This window comes from Oryctolagus cuniculus, chromosome Y, assembly GCF_051225735.1.
Source record: "Oryctolagus cuniculus isolate XC-2025 breed Fujian yellow rabbit chromosome Y, ASM5122573v1, whole genome shotgun sequence".
In the NCBI taxonomy this organism is placed as follows: domain Eukaryota; kingdom Metazoa; phylum Chordata; class Mammalia; order Lagomorpha; family Leporidae; genus Oryctolagus; species Oryctolagus cuniculus.
The window spans coordinates 8,570,446-8,590,415 of record NC_142889.1 but is presented as its reverse complement, the minus strand read 5'-3'; the positions used below and the strand labels follow the sequence as shown (position 1 = coordinate 8,590,415).

General features: G+C 40.7%; 1 long non-coding RNA gene across 1 annotated transcript in view; it reads left to right on the top strand.

The window, feature by feature from the left end:
• The window catches only part of LOC149119202 (uncharacterized), a 33,998-nt gene extending 14,549 nt beyond the window's left edge, over positions 1-19,449 (top strand). Inside the window, exons 2-3 of the long non-coding RNA XR_016228611.1 lie at positions 18,479-18,577; positions 19,375-19,449. This is a non-coding gene — a long non-coding RNA (uncharacterized LOC149119202). The remainder of the gene's footprint in view (positions 1-18,478; positions 18,578-19,374) is intronic.
• Positions 19,450-19,970: the final 521 nt, after the last annotated feature.

Genomic DNA, 19,970 nt, shown 5'->3' with positions numbered 1-19,970 from the left:
TAGGCACTAGTGCTGTCAACTTTCCTCTCAACACTGCATTTGCTGTATCCCATAAGTTCTGATATGTTGGGTTGTTACCTTCATTTGCTCCCAGAAAGTTTTGGTTTCTCTTTTGATTTCTTCTGTGGCCCACTCTTAACTCAGAAACATGTTGTTTAGTCTCCATGTGTTTGCATATGCTCTAGGGATTCCTGAGTTGCTAATTTCCAGCTCATTCTGTGGTGGTCTGAGAAGATGCATGGTGTGATTTTGATTCTTTTGAATTTGCTGAGACTTGCTTTATGGCCTACTATGTGGTCAGTCCTAGAGATAGTTCCATGCACTGCTGAGAAGAATGTGTGCTCTTCAAGTGTGGGATGAAAAGTTCTGTAGATATCTGTTGGATCCATTTGGTCTGTAGGGTCGATTAAATCTGCTGTTTCCTTGTTGATTTTCTGTCTGGGTGATCTGTCCATTGCTGAAAGTGGAGTATGAAGTCCCCCAATACTATTGTATTGGAATCTAAGTCTCCCTTTAAGTCCCTTAACATATCTTTTAAATATCCAAGTGCCTTGCAATTATGTGCATATACATTTATAATAGTTACATCTTCCTGAGAATTGATCCATTAATCATGATATAGTGCCCCCTTTGTCTCTCTTGACAGAGTTTGTTTTAAAGCCTATTTTTTTCTGATATGAAGATGGCTACGCCAGTTCTCTTTTGGTTTCTGTTAGCAGGGAATATCTTTTTCCCCACCTTTCACTTTCAGTCTGCATGCACCTTTGTCGGAGAGATGGGTTTCTTGTAAGGAGCAAATAGATGGGTTTTGTTTTTTAACCCACTCAGCCATTTGTGCCTTTTAATTGGAGAGTTGAGGCATGAACTATTCAATGTGACTATTGATAAGTAGTGACTTTGCCCTGCCATTTTTCCAAAGATATTTCTAATCTATGCTTTGGCCCTCCTGTGGTCTATTATTGAGAGATTCTTCCTTTACCTTCGTATTGATGACTGGGTTTCTGTGTTTCTGTGTGTAACACACCTGTAAGCATCTTCTGTAGGGTTGGACGAATCGTGACAAATTCTTGCTATTTCTGTTTGCTATGATAGGTCTTTATTTCACCTTCATTCGCACATGAGAGCTTTGCAGGATATAATATTCTGGTAAGGCGGTTTTATTTTTCTCAGTACGTGGGCTATATCTCGGCATTCCCTGCTAGCCTGTAGGGGTTCTGATGTTTCTGATGAAGTCTGCTGTTTCTGAAAGGGTTCTGATGAGACATCTGCTGTGAGTCTAATTGGAGATCCTCTGAGAGTAATCTGACACTTCTCTCTTGCACATTTTAGAATCTTTTCTTCCCATTTCACCTGGAGAGTTTGATTACAACGTGTCCTGGCGAGGATCTCTTCTGGTCTTGTTTATTGGGAGTTCTGTGTGTTTCCTGTACTTGGATGTCTCTGTCCTTCTCCAAACCCGGGACGTTTTCTGCTAGTATCTCACTAAAAATGCCTTGTAACCCTTTCTCTCTCTCCATGCCTTCAGGAACTCCTAGAACCCGATTGTGGGGTATTTTAATAGTATCCTGTAGCTTCACAACAATATTTTTTAGATTTCTAATTCCCTCTTCTTGTCTTTGGTTTGACTGTATACTGCATATGAAATCATTTTTAAAGTGACAATATTCCATTAAAATATTACTAATAGCACGTATTACAGACAACAAGTTTAAGCCAAAAGGCATCTGTGACACAAGAAAACGCCCGAGGGGCCAGAACAGCCTTGTGGGCACTGTATTAAGCCACTGTTTGCCATGACATCATCCCATATCAGAGGGGGCCAGATCAAGTCCCTGCTGCCTTGTTTCTGATCCAGCTTCCTACTGATGTGCCACCGATGGCATCAGAAGATCGTCTGACTTCCTGGGCTTCTGCCAAAAACGTGGCAGAATACGATGTAGATCCTAGCTCCTAAATGTAGCCTGGCTCAGGCTTGGCTGCTGTAGCATATTTGAGGGAGTAAACCAGTGGATTCTGTCGTTCTGCCTTTCAAATACATTAATAAATACATGATTAAGTATTTTTTAAAAGCTGAGTGAAGAGTAGGGGCCGTTAGTGGGGCATGCCAGGTAAGGCATTCCTTGGAATTCAGGCATTCCACATGGGTTCCAGGTATGTCCAAGCTGCTTCATTTTCAATCCAGTTCCCTGATAATGTCCTTGGAAAAGAAGAGGCAAATGGCCCAAGTGTTTGAGCTCCTGTTCCCCTTTTGGGGCACCAGGAAGAAGCTTCAGCCTCCTGGCTTTGGTTTGGCCCCCTCGGCCATTGCAGCCATCTGGAGAGTTTATCAGTGAATGAAACATTTTCGTCTCCATTTCTCTCTCTCCCTTTCTTTTTCCACCTGTCCCTTTCCCTCTCTTGCTGGACCTGACTTTCTAGTATAAAGAAATATTTAAAGAAGAAAGTGAACAATAGGAGATGTTTAAACAATAGATGTTTAAAATCAGTGTTTCCTGAAATTGTATATATGGAATGCAGAAAGGTTGTATACCTTAAAATTTTTTTCGAGGTAAAAAATGTTGAAATGTGAATTAGGAGACAGTTAAACTAGAAATCAGGATGAAGATATCCTATCCTATACTTTCATAATGAATGGTGATAACTAGCTGCTTTTAACAACATAAAAGATTCTGTTGAAATCTCATTTTTCATTATCTCTGCCATTTGTTATCTTTTCCAGTCACAGCGTGGCATGCCAGAGGTACAGTAAGCCTGGCTTTGCATATTATGTACTTTTTATCATTATATATTTGAGTACTAGATGCTTCTGAGATGAAAGCTATAGCACTCTCAATTAAGAGTAAAAGCGTTAGGAAAATGGAACTGCCTGTAGTGTAACTTTCTTAAAGAAGCATCTGTAATGCATGGCAGTTTCTTCAAATTGTACCTAATTCGAGGAAAACCTAGTGTGCAGCAAGATGCTAAAATATCCAAATGGGAAAGCTCTAGAAAGACTTTAATTCAGTAACAAAATTGCTGTTATATGCACCTGCTTTTACTAAAATTTCCATTGACCATTTCATTTTTCATTATTATTCCTGTTGCAGAAGGAGATAGCGAACAATCTAAGCCTGAGTTGTGGCCACTAGGTTATAAGCTCCTTTGGGTCACCAGAGGAAAAGATTCATAGACTTGATGTAGATAAACTACAGGGAGTATGAGGAAGAGTCATAGTATAGAAACAGTTTCACTTGATTTTCTGTTGGTAGTGGAAAAACTGTCCCCCTTGCCACACATGCATTAAAAAGATTAAAGAACATAGTAATGCTGTCCCGCACATGAGATGCAAATTGGATCATCACATACATTTCATTCAGATTGTAAGTATTAATAGTTGGGAGGATATGCAGAAGTTTCCAAAGTTTTACAGGTGAGCATAAGGAAGGGCTGTTTTCATTTGGATCATAGTAGACTCTCCCCTAGAAATGGAAATAAGGAAGAAAAAAAAATAACTGGGCCAGAAACCAAGAAGAACAAACATTTTCTCTTGGAAAACTTGGGAAATTTTGAAGAATTAAGCTGATAAACCACAGATCAGAAATATTACCATACTGTATTTTTCAGTGACTTATCTCAGCAGTAGGAAGTGATCTCAGCCTTTGATTAGACCCACAGTTTGTGTGATGTGATCTCTCAGAATCATCAGACATCTAAATAGAAACCAAACAAAACCAAAATAAATCCACGTTAAGAGTTTGCACAGCCTCAGATCTCATTGCTATTACTCTTCTCAGTGACATTGTTACATTAGTTATCCACCCTAACTACTCAGTCATTAGAGAGGACTCTTGTTTTAATATGCCTTGCTGCATTTCCCACTTGGCTTTGTTTAACTGGGAACTCTCTTTTCCCTTGCAGCATGAGGTGCCCCTCTGTTCCAGGCAGCAGCCAGTAATGGTCGTGGAAAGTTTCCCGGTGTGTGGAGATGGGCTATGAAATTGTGTGGAGCCCCATTCCGGCTATAAAAATCCTTTCTTCTGTTTTACTGTGTGTCTTTTCCAAATTCTGTCTTTTAGGATTGCCCTTAATTATATCAGTTACTCACTTTTCTTCCCAAGTGTTCAACTTTTTTTCTGAAATTTATTAGAGTTTAGGTTTCATTTCAGTCAAGAGTCTGCAAGGAATGATTTAGTAATCTGTCTGTGGTAATTTCAGGGAAATATCTTATGTTAATATTTCCCTGGCGTTCTCATAGTTGTTAGCATGGAAACTATATTTTGCTTGAAATGTGTTATTCTGCGTTGAGGAATACTTTTTCTAGGTCAATATATTATCGCATCATTTATAATGACCAGGCTATGGAGGGCTAAATAGAATAATTCACTTGAGCTTGAAGGAATGTAACCTAGTTCTAGAAGTATAGTTTTGGAATTCACGGTATATTTGCTCTCTCTTATTTGCAAAAATCTTGAGAGAACATGGATATTGGATGGTGTTCAAATATTCAGGTCTTCTCCGTAACACGGAACATTGTTAATCATAACCAATAGAGACAAACTCATGCCTCACATAATCCCAATTTTTGTGTGGGCTTGGGCCTGTGCTGTGGCTTAGAGTAAGCCTCCACCTGTGTTGCCTGCATCCCATATGGGCACCAGTTCATGTCGCAGCTGATCCTCTTTTGATCCAGCTCTCTGTTGTGGTCTGGGAAAACAGTAGAAAATACCCTGAGTGTTCAGGTATGAGCACAAATTGAGTTTTGTAAATACTTTTGCAAATCATGAGCTGGTGCTGTGGCATAGTGGGTAAAGTCACCCCCTGCAGTAGCCAGCATCCCATATGGGTGCCACCTCAAGTACTCGCTGCTCCACTTCAATCCAGCGTCCTGCTAATGAACCCAGGAAAGCACTGCAAGATGTCCCAAGTCCGTGGGCCTCTGCACCCACGATAGGAGACTAGGAAGAATCTCTTGGCTTTGGATAAGCCCAGCTCTGACCGTTGTGGCCATGTGGGCATGAACCATCAGATAGAAGAGTCAGTCTCTCTCTCCCCGATCCTCTTCTCCCCCTCCACCTCTGCTTCTTTGTAACTCTGCCTTTCAAATAAATAAATTAACCTTTGAAAAATAATACTTCAGATTCAGAGGGTAACCTTGATAGAGTTGAGAGCTTTGTTCTTATGTAGTGAAACATATCAAGGTTTCTTTCTGATCAGCCCTGTAAACCAGAGTCTGACTACATACTAGTACTAGGTTCAGACCAGATAGTTCTTTAGATTTCATTTTATTCTTGAGCTGTAGTCAGCATGCAGGTATGCCTGCAATATTAGGTTGGAACTTAATATCTGATGTGGCAGTATCGGAAGGCTGTTTCTTTCTGGGTTGATTATGTGCTGAGGCTCTCATGTTATGAATAGGATTAGTGTCCTTAGCAGAAAGTCTTGGTAGGAGTGGCAAGGGAGTAGTCGGTCCCATAAAATCTCCTATGAGAGGGAGGATGAGCTGCCAGAAGGCAGAATAAGCTGGTGTCTTTATCTTGGATGTCCCAGTGTTTAGAACTGTGAGCTTCACATTTCTGCTTATAAATTACTCATATAAGGAATTTTTGCATCCTGAATGCATCCAAATATTACTGTGAAACCTTTCATAAATGTCTAAAAGGTGATAAATCTGGTAATATTTAAGAAGCCATGAAAACACAATTGCTCTTCCTGTATTCTTAGGAAATTTACATTTTCAGGTGTCACATATGTCTTTTCCTGTCAGCGCGCACGCGCGTGTACACACATGCACACAGTCACTAACACACCTGCATAATTTTAATTGGAGTTTTGTTGGATGCCTAACTTAGTTCAGTTTGAGGAGAATTGGCATTTGATGGTATTGAATTTTGTCATACACATGGAAGCTGTAGCTTAGTGTCTTCACTGATGGTAAAGATGTAATTGACTTTGAATATCAATCTAGTAACTGCCCATATTGGTGCACTCATTTGTGCCTTTATTAATGTTTGTTTATTGTTAGGATTTTCTTTATAAATGATTGGAGGAAGTTATTTCCACATATATTTCTCCTTTCCCTTTATCTTTGCTTTCTGTATTTCAAATACATTAATTTTTCTCCATTTAATTTTGTATGTAGTGGGTTTTTGGAGACGCTAGTTTTGTTAATGTTTTCTCAAAATGTATTTTTATGCTTCACTTTCTGTAATTGCATTCTGGCCTACTAGCTTCAGGTTCACTGATGTTTAACTCAGTGGTATCAAGTCTACTGATTAGTCTGTCAAGCACATTCTTCACCTTTGTTGATGTGTTTTTCACACACTTATTTTTTTCTGTTTGATTTTTTTCTCCTTTATGTCTGCTGAAATCTTTAGGGTCTCATCCAGATAATCCATCTGTTGTCAAGCAGACTTTAACGTATTAATGGAAATTATTTTAAATGCCAGTCTGATGTTGTGCTCATGTTTTATTTTTGTCCTTTGCTTTGTTTCATGAGTATTTTTGCTTAGTTTATTGCGTGTCTATCATTGTCACGTGAAAAACAGAGCAAAAGAGAGATGGAGGTAAATCGCCGCTGTGACTAGAGTTGGTGTCCCTTTCCCTATCTTATTTCTGGATTTGGAACCTGCATTGATCCACTCCAAACTAAACATATTTTGTTATTATTTCTTCTTTCTGTGGTTTGCATCAGAGTCCACAACTTTTATGTTCTTGTAACTTTACACTCCAAGAGGGCTCCCCTTCCAGGCCATTGCACCCAAGGTGGAGGTATTGCTTTTTGCATCATGTCCTTCTTTGCTCATGTCCTTCTTTGTTCACTTTCCTCTCTGGTGAGATACTGGTGCTGTGTGCTATTTTGTTGCAGTGACTTGGTGCATAGGTTTAAGGAAGAAGATTCACTGTTTTCTGAATAATTTTCACTAGAGGGCTGATACCGTGTCCCTGGTTTTGTGGGCCAGGCCTTCCCATTGATTCTACCCTATACCTGAGTAAAGCTCTGAACCCAGCCTCTCTGTCTGGTCCTCCCCACTGGTTTTCTATTGTGTTTTCCAAGATACAATAGGATTTCACCTGTTTCATAGAAGCTTTAGATTCTGTTTTACCTTGCCAAGTGTTTTTAAGTCTTTTTCATAAGAGGAATAGAGAAAGGTTGAGTCAGGACTTCAGCTTTTTCCACTTTCTTTGGAATTCCCTTCCCATAGTCCTTTACTTCAAAGACATGTTTTCTTGAGTAAGATTCATTGTGAGTGCCCGAGGGAGCCCATGAGGACAGTTTTGTAGGGTAGAATTCATTTTGTTTGTTTCTGTGAGCCACTTGTCACTCTATGCTGTTTTACTAAGTCGCACTATACTTTGCAATATATTCAGCTTTGTAGCTGAAGTCTTACCATGGCCTGGCAGCATCTACATCATGTAAGGAACTGATGACTTTGCGTCTCTCCATGTGTGGACTATCTTTCATCGGATTTTATTTTATACTAGCTGGTTTCATCCTCAGTGGGTTCAGGCTTGATGTAATTATTCAGCAGTTATTACATACATCATAAAATCAATCTGATTCATAAATATGTAGAATTTTATTTCTCAGTTGTGATTTAATAAACTGCATTGATGTTTAACATTTTATAGCTAAGAGTCTGCTCATGTCCAAACTCGCCTTATTGTTTCTGAGGACTGCAATAATGCTCTTTCTAAATTTCTGTTTTCTGAGTTAAACTAGGAGTGTTTCTGAGGTGGAGCTTTGCAATATTAAAATAGATTCCGACCACAATCAAAATAAGCAAATGAATATATAATTTTTACTTAACGTATTCTTACCACACACATGTTTATTTCTTGCTCCTCTTTAAAATCCACTATCTTAAGACGTGACTCTTCTCATTGTTCACTGTGTCATACTGAGATACCATAAACCCGATTCCTTCTGAAATATGTTCAGCTTTTCACCTGAATAGTTGTCATATCCACTTGGGAACTCATAGGATACACTGGAATTTGTCATTTCCATTTTACAGGAATTCTCAGTAACTTATGTCACTCTTATATACTTGCTTCTTTATGAAGCTTTTTTCCCATAGCTTGTTGAATCCATCCTTTGCCTTTGCTTCATCCTTCTGGGTCTCTTTATCAATATATGGTTCTTCTTCCAAAACATTACCTGTGGGATTTCCTGAAGTTTGGTATGAAAATCCTATTCATTTTCACTCATTTGCCCCTATATTCAACTCTCTGCTCCAAAGAGTTCCGAAGGCATGTATCCAAACCAGGTCTCTACCATAGTCTTCATTTTAATTTGATGTGTGGGGGTTCTTCAGCAGTTTGTTGAAGTGTGTATTTTGAAGAAATGAAGATGAAAATCCATGCATAAAAACAAGCTATTCTTTAATTTCATTTTCCCATAAACTCTTTGATGCCTTCTTGAATTTAAGGATATTAAAATTAGATTTTTGAACTCAGCTCAAATTCTTTCATCTTTATTCACTAATGAGTTCCCATTGACCTGGCTTCATAAACTAGAACCCTTAGGCTTACGCTAAGGACTCATTGCTTCCTCAAAACCGTATACTTAAATCAGCAATATGCCTTTTTTTATTTGTTACACATCCTGATATTTGTCCTGTTCAGATAACTTTTCAGCTTGATACTGATCTCCAGTTTTCCTCAACTTCAAAGAAACCATCCATTAGTGTCTCAAATAGCACTATTCTTTCATTTGTAGAGACTGCAGTGATCTTCCTCTCTTATGTATGTGTGTGTGTATATATATATATATATATATATATATATATATATATATATATATATATGATATGCCTTTTCTTCTAAAAACTTCACTCCTCTATGTAGCAGACTTTCATTACCAAAAACACATGCTTCCTGATAAATAGCCTACCTCACATTTTCTTTTATTAGAGGTTCCTATGGAAATATAAAACTTTGTTTCAGAGAACGTTTTCTAACACTTCATTGAGCAGTGAATTCATAGCTGTGATCTTTATGACAGTGTAAGCTCTGAGGACTTTTTATTTTGACAGACATTTAAAGAGAGAGGCACAGACACACTCACAAACACACACACTCGCACGCACACACACACACACACACACACAGAGCCTTTCATCTGCTTATTTACGCCCCACACGGCCTCAGTGGCCAAGGGAGCAGGAGCTGAGCTAAAGTCAGGAGCCAGGAGCTTCGTTCAGGTCTCCCATGTGGGTACAGGGGCCCAAGCACTTGGCCCATAGCCCATTGCTTTCCCAGGCCTTAGCATAGAGATGGATCAGAAGGAGGCCAGCCAGGACTCAAACCAGTGCCAATATAGGATGCTGCTGCTGCAAGGCAATGCTTTGACCCACTGTGCCAATGCACCACCACCACCCCAAAATTATTTAGAAACAAGGTCTTATATCATTTAAGATGGTGTTTACAGTGATTTATGAAGAATCCAATAAGTATAAAATGTTCAGTAAATGACTGTTAAATTAATTTAGTTACCACATTTTATTTGCGTATAAAGAATTCATGTTGGTTCCAATAATTTGGGTTACAATGTAAACCGAAAAAAAAGATTCATTGTTCAAAATTCTATGGTGTTTTCTTTGTATTACTATATTTAAAATACGACCGTATGGCCGGCACTGCGGCTCAGTAGGCTAATCCTCCGCCTTGCGGCACCGGCACACCGGGTTCTAGTCCCGGTCGCGGCACCAGATTCTGTCCTGGTTGCCCCTCTTCCAGGCCAGCTCTCTGCTATGGCCAGGGAGTGCAGTGGAGGATGGCCCAAGTACTTGGGCCTTGCTCCCGCATGGGAGACCAGGAAGAAGCACCTGGCTCCTGGCTTCGGATCAGCACAGTGTGCTGGCCACAGTGCGCTGGCCACGGTGGCCATTGGAGGGTGAATCAACGGCAAAAGGAAGACCTTTCCCTCTGTCTCTCTCTCTCACTGTCCACTCTGCCTGTTTAAAAAAAAAAGAAGTAGACAATGGGCCATTTGAGGCCTGCCAAATTTGGCACAGAAGGTTGGTCTACCTGTGAATAATGGTAATATCTGTATGGGTTGCAGTGATTCTCAGAATTTGATTCATAATTGCTAGAAATCTCAGAACAGAAGTCATATGTGCATAGATGCTGATAATCAGAAAAAATGTTTTATAATAGAGTTGATTGGGAAGAGGCATCATCAGTAACCATAAAGCTATACAAAAGTTGGTATTTCAAGAATTGCATGTCTGTGACGATGGGCATATATTCTGTTTCTTTTTTGGAAAGGCAGGCTTGGACTGGTGAAAATAGGTTCAAAATAGTACAGTTGGACCCTGGGAAAACACACATCTCATGATCTTTTTGTTCTACTCTGGATAACGCACTCTCTTCCTGAATTCCCTGAGTAGTTAAGACACAGTGTAGACTGGCTTACATCTAACCAACACTGGCGTGCTGATGATCATCTGACTGCTAAAATATGGGGTGAAGGGATATTTATGTCAGAGATTTGGATTACGTGAAAACAATTTTTCAGTATAAAAATCATTGCTTGGACCAAAGTCAACTTTATTTTTAACCGTAGTTACCATTTAGAGTTGCTGTAAATTCTCATGGCATTGATCCGTGGCTACTTTCTCCATCCTATGGTGAATTAGAAATCTAAACTTTATCTTCCTCTGATTACCACATCCCTGACAAGTAGGAAGGAAACATTTCTTATCCTCAGCAATTGTAGTTACTTAAAAAAGCTAAAAATATTTCAAGTCAAACATGTGCACCTACCATCTGACTGAGTGGGAGGATTACTTAGTTTACTCTCTGTCAGCACTGTGGTTGAATTCTGGAGATACAGTGTATAAGAAGTCAGTGTTAACTAATTTTTGTGTAACAGAAGCGACAAGAACTGCATTAGAACAGAATGATTATAGGCAGAAATTAAGTTGTGATTTTGGTTGGCATGTAACTGAGCTCTCACCACTCTGAACAGTTTGTATCCTGTGAACCAGCTGAAGACTTGAAGGATGCTTTCTGTGTTATCTTCCAGGAGGCATTATTTCAAGGTGTGATTTTCAGAATGCTTTATATCTAGCAGTTTATTCAAATATAAAAACCAGAAACGCGGTATTTTGCTTTGTGCAATAAATGTGCCACTGCAATTTTTTTTTTCCTTTTGTAAATGGAAACTAAATTGAATTTACCTGGGTGGCAGTTTGCCAGTTTAACGGATCCTGGTGTAGATTGTTTTTTTCTCTCAACAATAAGTGCTTTTTATTCTATTTTGTGAATTCACATTTTGTTCAGTGAGTTTCATACAGCTGAGCTTATGTGTGTAGATTCAGGTAAATATTCAGGGTCATAAGTTTAGTGATAAGTCTTTTGTGGGCACCTCCCACACCTTCAGACCACAGGGGAATTTTGCAACTTGAAAGCAACACAAGTACTTTTTTTGAACAGGTATTATTCTCGAGGGAAAGGCAAAGAGGAAGGGAAGGAGAGGGGAAAAGGAAGAGGAGAAACTTCCATCTGTTGGCTCACTCCCCCCTGATGGCCTGAGTAACCAGGTATAAACCAGGTCGCAGCAGAAATAAGAACTCCACTCTGATCTCCAGTATCAGTGGGAGAGAGCCAAGTACTTGAGACGTCATCTGCTAGTTTACCAGGCACATTATCAGGGGGTTGGATTTGAAGCAGAGGTTCTGGTCCTTGAACAAACTGCCCAGGCATGGGATGCCAGCATCACAAGGAACAGTGTTACTTTACTGTGCCAAAACTGTGGGCCTACCGTCACCCATATGGACTTTATGGACTTTATCAAACTCTTCAACGAAATTGTCATTAGTTCAGACTCAAAACTCGCCTAAATCTCCCTACTGTGTTCCTAGTATAAGGCAGAAGAACATGATTGAAGTATAAAAAATGTAAAGGAAATAGGTAATCCTTTTTAAACACTGATGCTGCAGAGTCTTTCAGATATCTCCTACAATCTCATGTGGAAGATCACGCTACGTAACCACGTTTTGGAGTTGCTTAACCAGTGACAAGTTTTTTTTAACATCTTTGAGTATCAGTTAGCTCTGCGTGCAGGGCAGGACATTACCCTGGGGCATAATACACATTTCATATGTGGGTAATTGCTACCATTGTTGCTAGTATCATTATCATTGCCTTTACTCTTTCAGAGTCCTCCATTCTGCTCTGAGTGAATTAAGGCTCTAAAGCTCCTTGCAGTTTCCTGTTTCCCTGCAGTAGTCACTTTCTAGACCTTTATGTTGTCTGTTCTCTAGCTTAATTGCTTCAGAGCTATTGAGTTCCTGTGTTCTGGGCATCTGCAGTCACTCAGCACAACCTCAGAAAATGATCTGCTCATGTTTACACCCAAGCTGGGCCCTTCTTTTTTTTGATTTTGTTTGAGAACTACCGCTCCATGCATTTAATATATACAGATGCAAGATCATGATGCTTCTCTCCCCACTACCTCCCTACCACTCATACTTCCTCTTTCTTCTTCCTCCTTCTTCCTATACCCTTCTAATTTTTACAGAGATCAATTTTCAGTTAATTGATATACTTGAAATATTAACCCTACACCGGGTATGAAGAAAAAAACAAAGGAAGTAAAGAACAAACAAACAAACAAACAAGAAAAACATCGTTTCCACATAGTCAAGACAGGGGCTGTTCCGACTCAGCACATCTCAAAGTGTAAGGCTGGCTTCCATAGATTACATTTTAAGTTCTCTTTTGGCACAACACAGAGAGATCATATGGAATTTGTCCCTTTGTGACTGGCTTATTTCACTAAGTCTAACGGTTTCCAGTTGCATCTACTTTGCTGCAAATGAGGGAGGTTTTAGGATTCTGGACATGGAGTGTGATTAGCAGTCTGTCGTGCATGTTATAATCACCACCATTATTGGTATTTGCTGTGTAGGTACGAGGCAACTTTCCATTTAATAATGTGATTTGAGATGTGTCATTAAAGTTTGATTCTCAGCTTTCTCAGTTCTGAAACACTGTTCTTAGAGGATGAGGAAGATCAAGCGAAATAATCAGTTTAAAAGATTTAGCAACGTGCCTAGTACCTACAGAGCAAACTAAATGGTGGCCTCACCACAGTGTTACATTACCTACTCTGTTAGACTCATCATCCACTAATGCAGATATTGCGCTGATCCGATGGCAGGAGCCAGGTACTTATCCTGGTCTCCCATGGGGTGCAGGGCCCAAGCACCTGGGCCATCCTCCACTGCACTCCCTGGCCACAGCAGAGAGCTGGCCTGGAAGAGGGGCAACCGGGACAGAATCCTGTGCCCCAACCAGGACTAGAACCCGGTGTGCCGGCGCGGCAGGCGGAGGATTATCCTAGTGAGCTGTGGCGCCTGCTGAAAGTTGGTTTTGACTGCAGCTTTTTTCTAATCAGATGTGAGGGAGCAGCAGTAGTGGCTCAGGAAATTGATTTTCTGCCATCTTTGTGGGAGATCTCAATTGAGATCCCTGCTGCTGGCTTCTGATCTTTTGGGGAACGAAAAAGCAGAGGAGAGCCTCCCGGTCTGTGTGTCTGTGTCTCTCTAAAATAGAAACACAGATAGCCATTTCTCCTTCCCTCTCACCTGAAACTTCTAGTTCACAGCTCCTGCTCTAACACTGAATGCTCTGCTGCTTTGTGTCCTTCTCAGACACCCAGTAATATGCAGCACAGTAAACATTCTCCTATGGATGTAGGATGATGCACTAGTAGTTAGTCCCTGTGGTTTCTTCTCCACATTTTTTATTCTTTTTTTAAAACTTTTATTTAATGAAAATAAATTTCCAAAGTGCAGCTCCTGGATTACAATGGCTTCGCCCCCCCCATAACTACCATCCCACTCCTACCCCTCCCATCTCCCGCTCCCTCTCCCCTTCCATTCACATCAAGATTTATTTTCAATTCTCTTTATATACAGAAGATCAGTTTAGCATATATTAAATAAAGATTTCCACAGTTTGCACCCACATAGAAACAGAAAATGAAAAATACTGTTTGAGTACTAGATATAGCATTAAATCACACTGTACAGCACATTAAGGACAGAGATCCTACATGAGGAGTAAGTGCACAGTGACTCCTGTTGTTGACCTAACAAATTGACACTCTTGTTTATGGCATCAGTAATCACCCTAGGCTCTTGTCATGAGTTTCATAGGCTATAAAAGCCTTTTGAGTTCACCGACTCTGATCCTATTTAGACAAGGTTGTAGTCAAAGTGGAAGTTCTCTCCTCCCTTCAGAGAAAGGTACCTCCTTCTTTGATGACCCGTTCTTTCCACTGGGATCTCACTCATGGAGATCTTTCATTTAGTTCATTTTTTTTTGGACATAGATCTTGGCTTTCCATGCCTGAAATACTCTCAATGCCTTTTCAGCTGGATCCACATGTCTTAAGGGGCTGATTCTGAGGCCAGAGTGCTGTTTAGGACATCTGCCATTCTAATCGTCTGCTGTGTGTCTTGCTTCCCGTGTCGGATCTTTCTCTCTTTTTTATTCTATCGGTTAGTATTTGCAGACACTAGACTTGTTTATGTGATCCCTTTGGCTCTTAGTCCTATCATTATGATCAATTGTGAACAGAAATCAATCACTCAGACTAGTGAGGTGGCATTTGTACACGCCACCTTGGTGGGATTGAATTGGAATGCCCTGGTATATTTCTAACTCTAACATCTGGGACAAGTCAGCTTGAGCATGTCCCAAATTGTACATCTCTTCCCTCTCTTATTCCCACTCTTACATTTAACAGGGATCACATTTCAGTTTCAACACTTAAGAATAACTGCGTATTAATTACAGAATTTAACCAATAGTATTAAGTAGAACAAACAAAAAAATACTAAGAGGGATAACATATTAAGTTGTTCATCCACAGTCAGGGCTAGCGCTGATCAGTCACGGTTTCTCATAGTGTTCATTTCACTTTAAAAGTTTCCTTTTTGGTGCTGGTTAGTTTACTCCAATCAGGGAGAACATATGATATTTGTCCCTGGGACTGGCTTATTTCACTCAGCATAATGTTTTCCAGATTCCTCCCTTTTGTTGCAAATGACCAGATTTCATTGTTTTTGACTGCTGTATAGTATTCTAAAGAGTACATATCCCATAATTTCTTTATCCAGTCTGCTGTTGATGGGCATTTAAGTTGATTCCAGGTCTTAGCTATTGTGAATTGAGCTGCAAGAAACATTAAGGTGCAGATTATTTTTTTGGTTGCCAATTTCATTTCCTTTGGGTAAATTCCAAGGAGTGGGATGGCTGGGTTGAATGGTAGGGTTATCTTCAGGTTTGTGAGGAATCTCCAGACTGACTTCCATAGTGGCTTGACCAGTTTGCATTCCCACCAACAGTGGGTTAGGGTCCCTTTTCCCCCACATCCTCGCCGGCATCTCCACATTTTAACATGGCTTGATGAAGAATGGCTGCTGCACAGTTTTCACAAAGGACTGAAGCCTGGGCATTTTCTTTGCCTTGTGGTGATTGAACCCTTGGCCCCATTTGCTTTCCATTCTCGCCATGTGAATCGCATTACTGAGGAGCAATGGTTGAGCATGGCAGTGGTAAAACGGTATGTTTCTGTGACTTTTCTTCAGTTGTTTCCTTGTGGGAACTGGAATTCTTGCCCTTCATTGTCTTCCTTTTCCTTTCCCTTTAATGAGCAGGTACATAAATGAGGTTCAGGCGATCATATTTTGCCATACTTGCAATCTCTGTGGTAACTTTTGTTTTTTTCTTGGTAGAGTAGGCTGGAAAATGCACCTTACCCCCAAAATATCATCTTCCCAGTTCCCTGCAACTTATGGATGTGAAACATTGTGTGGCAATGTAGACTTGCTGGAATCATTTAAATCAAGGACTCTGAACTAGAAGGTTTTCCAGGATGATGTGGTTAAGGTCAAATAACCACAGGGTTCCTTTTGAGAAAGGAGCGAAGAAAGTAGCAGTTGAAGTGAAGAGGTTACAGTGGCAGCAGGTGTTAGAGAGATTCTGTATGAAGATGAAGACTGAATAAGAGAAAAAGGCTACAGGCAACCTCTGGATGCTGCAGAGCTTTAGGCTCCTTTCAGGGCTTCCAGTCAGAACCAGTACTACTCACAGCTCCTCATTCCTATATTGCACTTCTGTTATCCAGAAGCATGCAGCAACACATTGGCATCTTAAGACTCTTGATATCCATAACTAACGGGGGACAGACTTTTATTTTAAGCCAGGGAGATTGCAGTGCTTTTCTGTGTTAGTGAGGGGAAATAAAGTCAGAACATACCTTTCTCTTAGATCTAGAGGTAATATAGGGCATGTTTAATTTTTGACAGGCTAATTTCTTTTGCTGTTGAAATATTATGCAGAATTGAGTTAATAGTAGCCCCAGTCATTACCCTATTCAGGAAGCCACCTGAATTTCCTTCAATTCTGTTGTTCTTTTTTTTTTTTTTTAAATCTCTGCTCACCAGTTCTTTCTTGTTGCTCCTCTCCCTTGGCATAGACTTTAATTTAGTTGACCTCATCTCTCAGAAGTTAATTCCAAGGCCGGCGCCGTGGCTCAATAGGCTAATCCTCCACCTGTGGCACCAGCGCCCTGGGATCTAGTCCCGGTCAGGGCGCTGGAGTCTGTCCCGGTTGCCCCTCTTCCAGGCCAGCTCTCTGCTATGGTCCGGGGGTACAGTGGAAGATGGCCACTTGGGCCCTGCACCCACATGGGAGACCAGGAGGAAGCACGTGGCTCCTGGCTTCGGATCGGCGCGTTGTTGTCTACATGCTCTGAGATTGTTACAGAGATTTAATATGAATTTTGCCTCATGACATTTTGTTCGTTCATGTTCTTCCAATTAATTGGTGTAGTTGGACTTTCCTAATTTTTATCAGTTTGATATATGGTAGCTTGTTTGCATTGCTGACTTTAACTTTACTTTTTCTGGGAGGTAACTGGGGTAATTATTTCTTTATAAATCTCCTATCCTTCAATCAGTGGTCATGGTAAATGACAGAAAGCCTAGAGACAGGGAGACTGAATGAGGCTAGCCTTATGGGCATTGCTGACGTTCAAAGTAAACACATATTGACCATATGACTGAAGATGTGTTCTATACTGGATGGAAGGCAGAACAGAGGTGCTCCAGATGTGAACTTCTTGTAACAGGGCCCAGATGTTTTCTAGCCAGGGAGCCAGAAATTGTAAATCCAAGGGTTTTCTCTTCTCTGAAAGCAAAAGGGGAGTGACGATGAGCAGTGGCAGAAGAGGCAGGTCTCATTGTGAACCAACATGACACTGATCTCAGTAGAAACAGAAACTACATAGATGTATAGATTTAAAACATATATTTTTTGACTGGCAGATTGGACAGTGAGAGAGAGAGACAGAGAGAAAGTCTTCCTTTTGCTGTTGGTTCACCCTCCAATGGCCCCCGCGGCTGGCGCGCTGCAGGCCAGCGCACCGCGCTGATCCAATGGCAGGAGCCAGGTACTTATCCTGGTCTCCCATGGGGTGCAGTGCCCAAGTACTTGGACCATCCTCCACTGCACTCCCTGGCCACAGCAGAGAGCTATCCTGGAAGAGGGGCAACCGCGACAGAATACAGTGCCCCTACCAGGACTAGAACCCGGTATGCCAGCGCCACAAGGTGGAGGATTAGCCTAGTGAGCCGCAGCGCCGGCCTGGATATGTAACATATTTTTAAACTCTCACCTAGAAGCCAACATGCAGATTGAATTTTGAAATTTAAACCTTCAACTTTTCTTACCAATTTAACAAACATAAGACTTCTTTGTGTCATTTTGATATATGTATACAGAGTGTAATTTTCAAATATTCTTCTTGTTTGTGTATGACATACACTACTAATAGTGTATTTATCTTAAATCTCGTGGTAGGATTTCCATTACTTAAATTGCGTCATCTTTGGTCATTGATGGTAGCAAATCTGTGGGCCTCCACCTATTTGCTGAACCCCTGGAATGGAGTGATGTCATCAATCTGTCACAGAATATTCCTGGTTACTGTTGACGTACTGTGTTCCAGGCTGGACAGTAATTAGGCGAAGAGAGAGACTCAGGCGATTTGTTCTTGGGTATTCCCATTTCATTCTTTATCAGAGGTGACTTGCTGGGTGCCCAGTTGTAGAGAGGAAGGTAGTAGATTTGAGTAACTTTCCGAAGGTGGAACATACTAATGGAAACCAAAGGCAAATTATTTAGAACCCATATACCATCTCCTGATTTCAAAGAGATCAAAAGGTATGTCTTAGGATATTATCTAGTAACCGGTAATCAAAAACTGCCTTCTGAAAAAGAAAGGGAATAGTCTAATTGTGGAAGAGGAGAGGAGAGAGGGGAAAGGTGGGAGATGGGCTGTGGGTGAAGAGGGGAGAGAGAGAAGGAGAACCTGTGAGTGTGTGTGTGTGTGTGTGTGTGTGTGTGTGTGTGTACCAGTCTTCCTGAGGATCCAGGTCACTGAGAGTAAATGACCTGTATTATTATCTGTGCAACACAGGGCCTGTGCTACTTTATGGACTTTCCGTGGGTTGCTACGCCACAGACATGGTGATGCACTATGCTTGACAAATGATTGCTTTCTGAAAGAATTGCAGAGGTAGGTGATCGTCTTATAAGTTTTCCACAAGTAAATTATCCTTTCTTTGTGAGGCAAGTGTGACTGCTTGAGATGAAAGCACACTTAAAACAGTTGGGGCAAGAAAACTTGTTTGAGCAGGGGATGACATTATGACATGGTGTGTTAACAGTTGAGATGCCAGCATCCTACCCTCTGACAGAGGATGCTGGGTGACTCTCTGTTGCTCTGCTTCCATTCCAGTTTCCTCCTAATGCACCTGGGGAAGCAGTGGAATACGGGGGCAAATACTTGGGCCCCAGACAGCCTCATTGGAGCCCCTGGTGAAATTCTTGGCATTTGATTTTGGTCTGCCTGGCCTTGGTAGCCTTTGGGGAACTGAATAAGGATATAGACATGTGTCTCAACCCCTTTCTCTCACTATGTTGCAGAAGAAATAAATAAAAAATAAGCAAATGGATAAATAGTTTAAAAAGAAAACTGAGCAAGGATGAGTTCAAAATCATGTGAAGAACTTGTTTACTAAGGGATTTATCCAATAGTCCCACCTGTTCAAGTGCACCCACATATAGTACAGAAACAAACCAGGGGTGACAGATGTTAATATATAATGTGTTGCCTACATACCGTCTTCCAGCTATAAAAACACATTACACCTGAATTTTAATTTGGAACAGACTAAGCTTTTATCAATAACCTGTGATCAACCTATTTCTTGCTTTTATAAGACTTCAGGATATATGGGGAGATCCTTAGGGAGAAGTCTTCATGTGACACATTATGGCCTTAGATTGATGAACACTTTCTCATCATTATAGGCAACTTGCATAGGAAACTTGGATTGTTACCATCCCAGAAGAACAGAAAAGGAAAGAGCATGAAGAGATACAGAGGTTTGTATGGGTGGTGGGTATGGTCATGCCTGAAAGGTGCTTTTGTCATTCCTTTCCTTTGACCTAGACGTATGCTCAGAACTATCAGTAAGGGAGGTAGGCAAATAAAACAACAGGTACACAGGTGGACAGAAGATTGCTTATGTGTTCTACTCTGTTGAAAATGAGACACTGTGCAGTACTGCCACCCATAGTATGCACGGATGGAATAATTAACAACTATCTTACCTTACAGCATTTCACTACAGGAACAGAATGTGGAGGCCATGAGTGGTCATGGAACCTGCCACGTAGAAGACCCTTATTTAAGTATGGACAAATGCAAATATACACCAGATGTGAAACACATCTCTTACTTTATTAACTTTTTCAGTCAAGTTTTATTTACAAATATGACCTGCACTGTAACCTAAAAGGACCATACCAACCTGATACCACAAAGCAAAGGCTGCTGCTTCCTTTCGTGCTACTTATCCTGCCTCTCAACTGAGGAGAATCTCACTGGGGCAGGGATGGAGAGA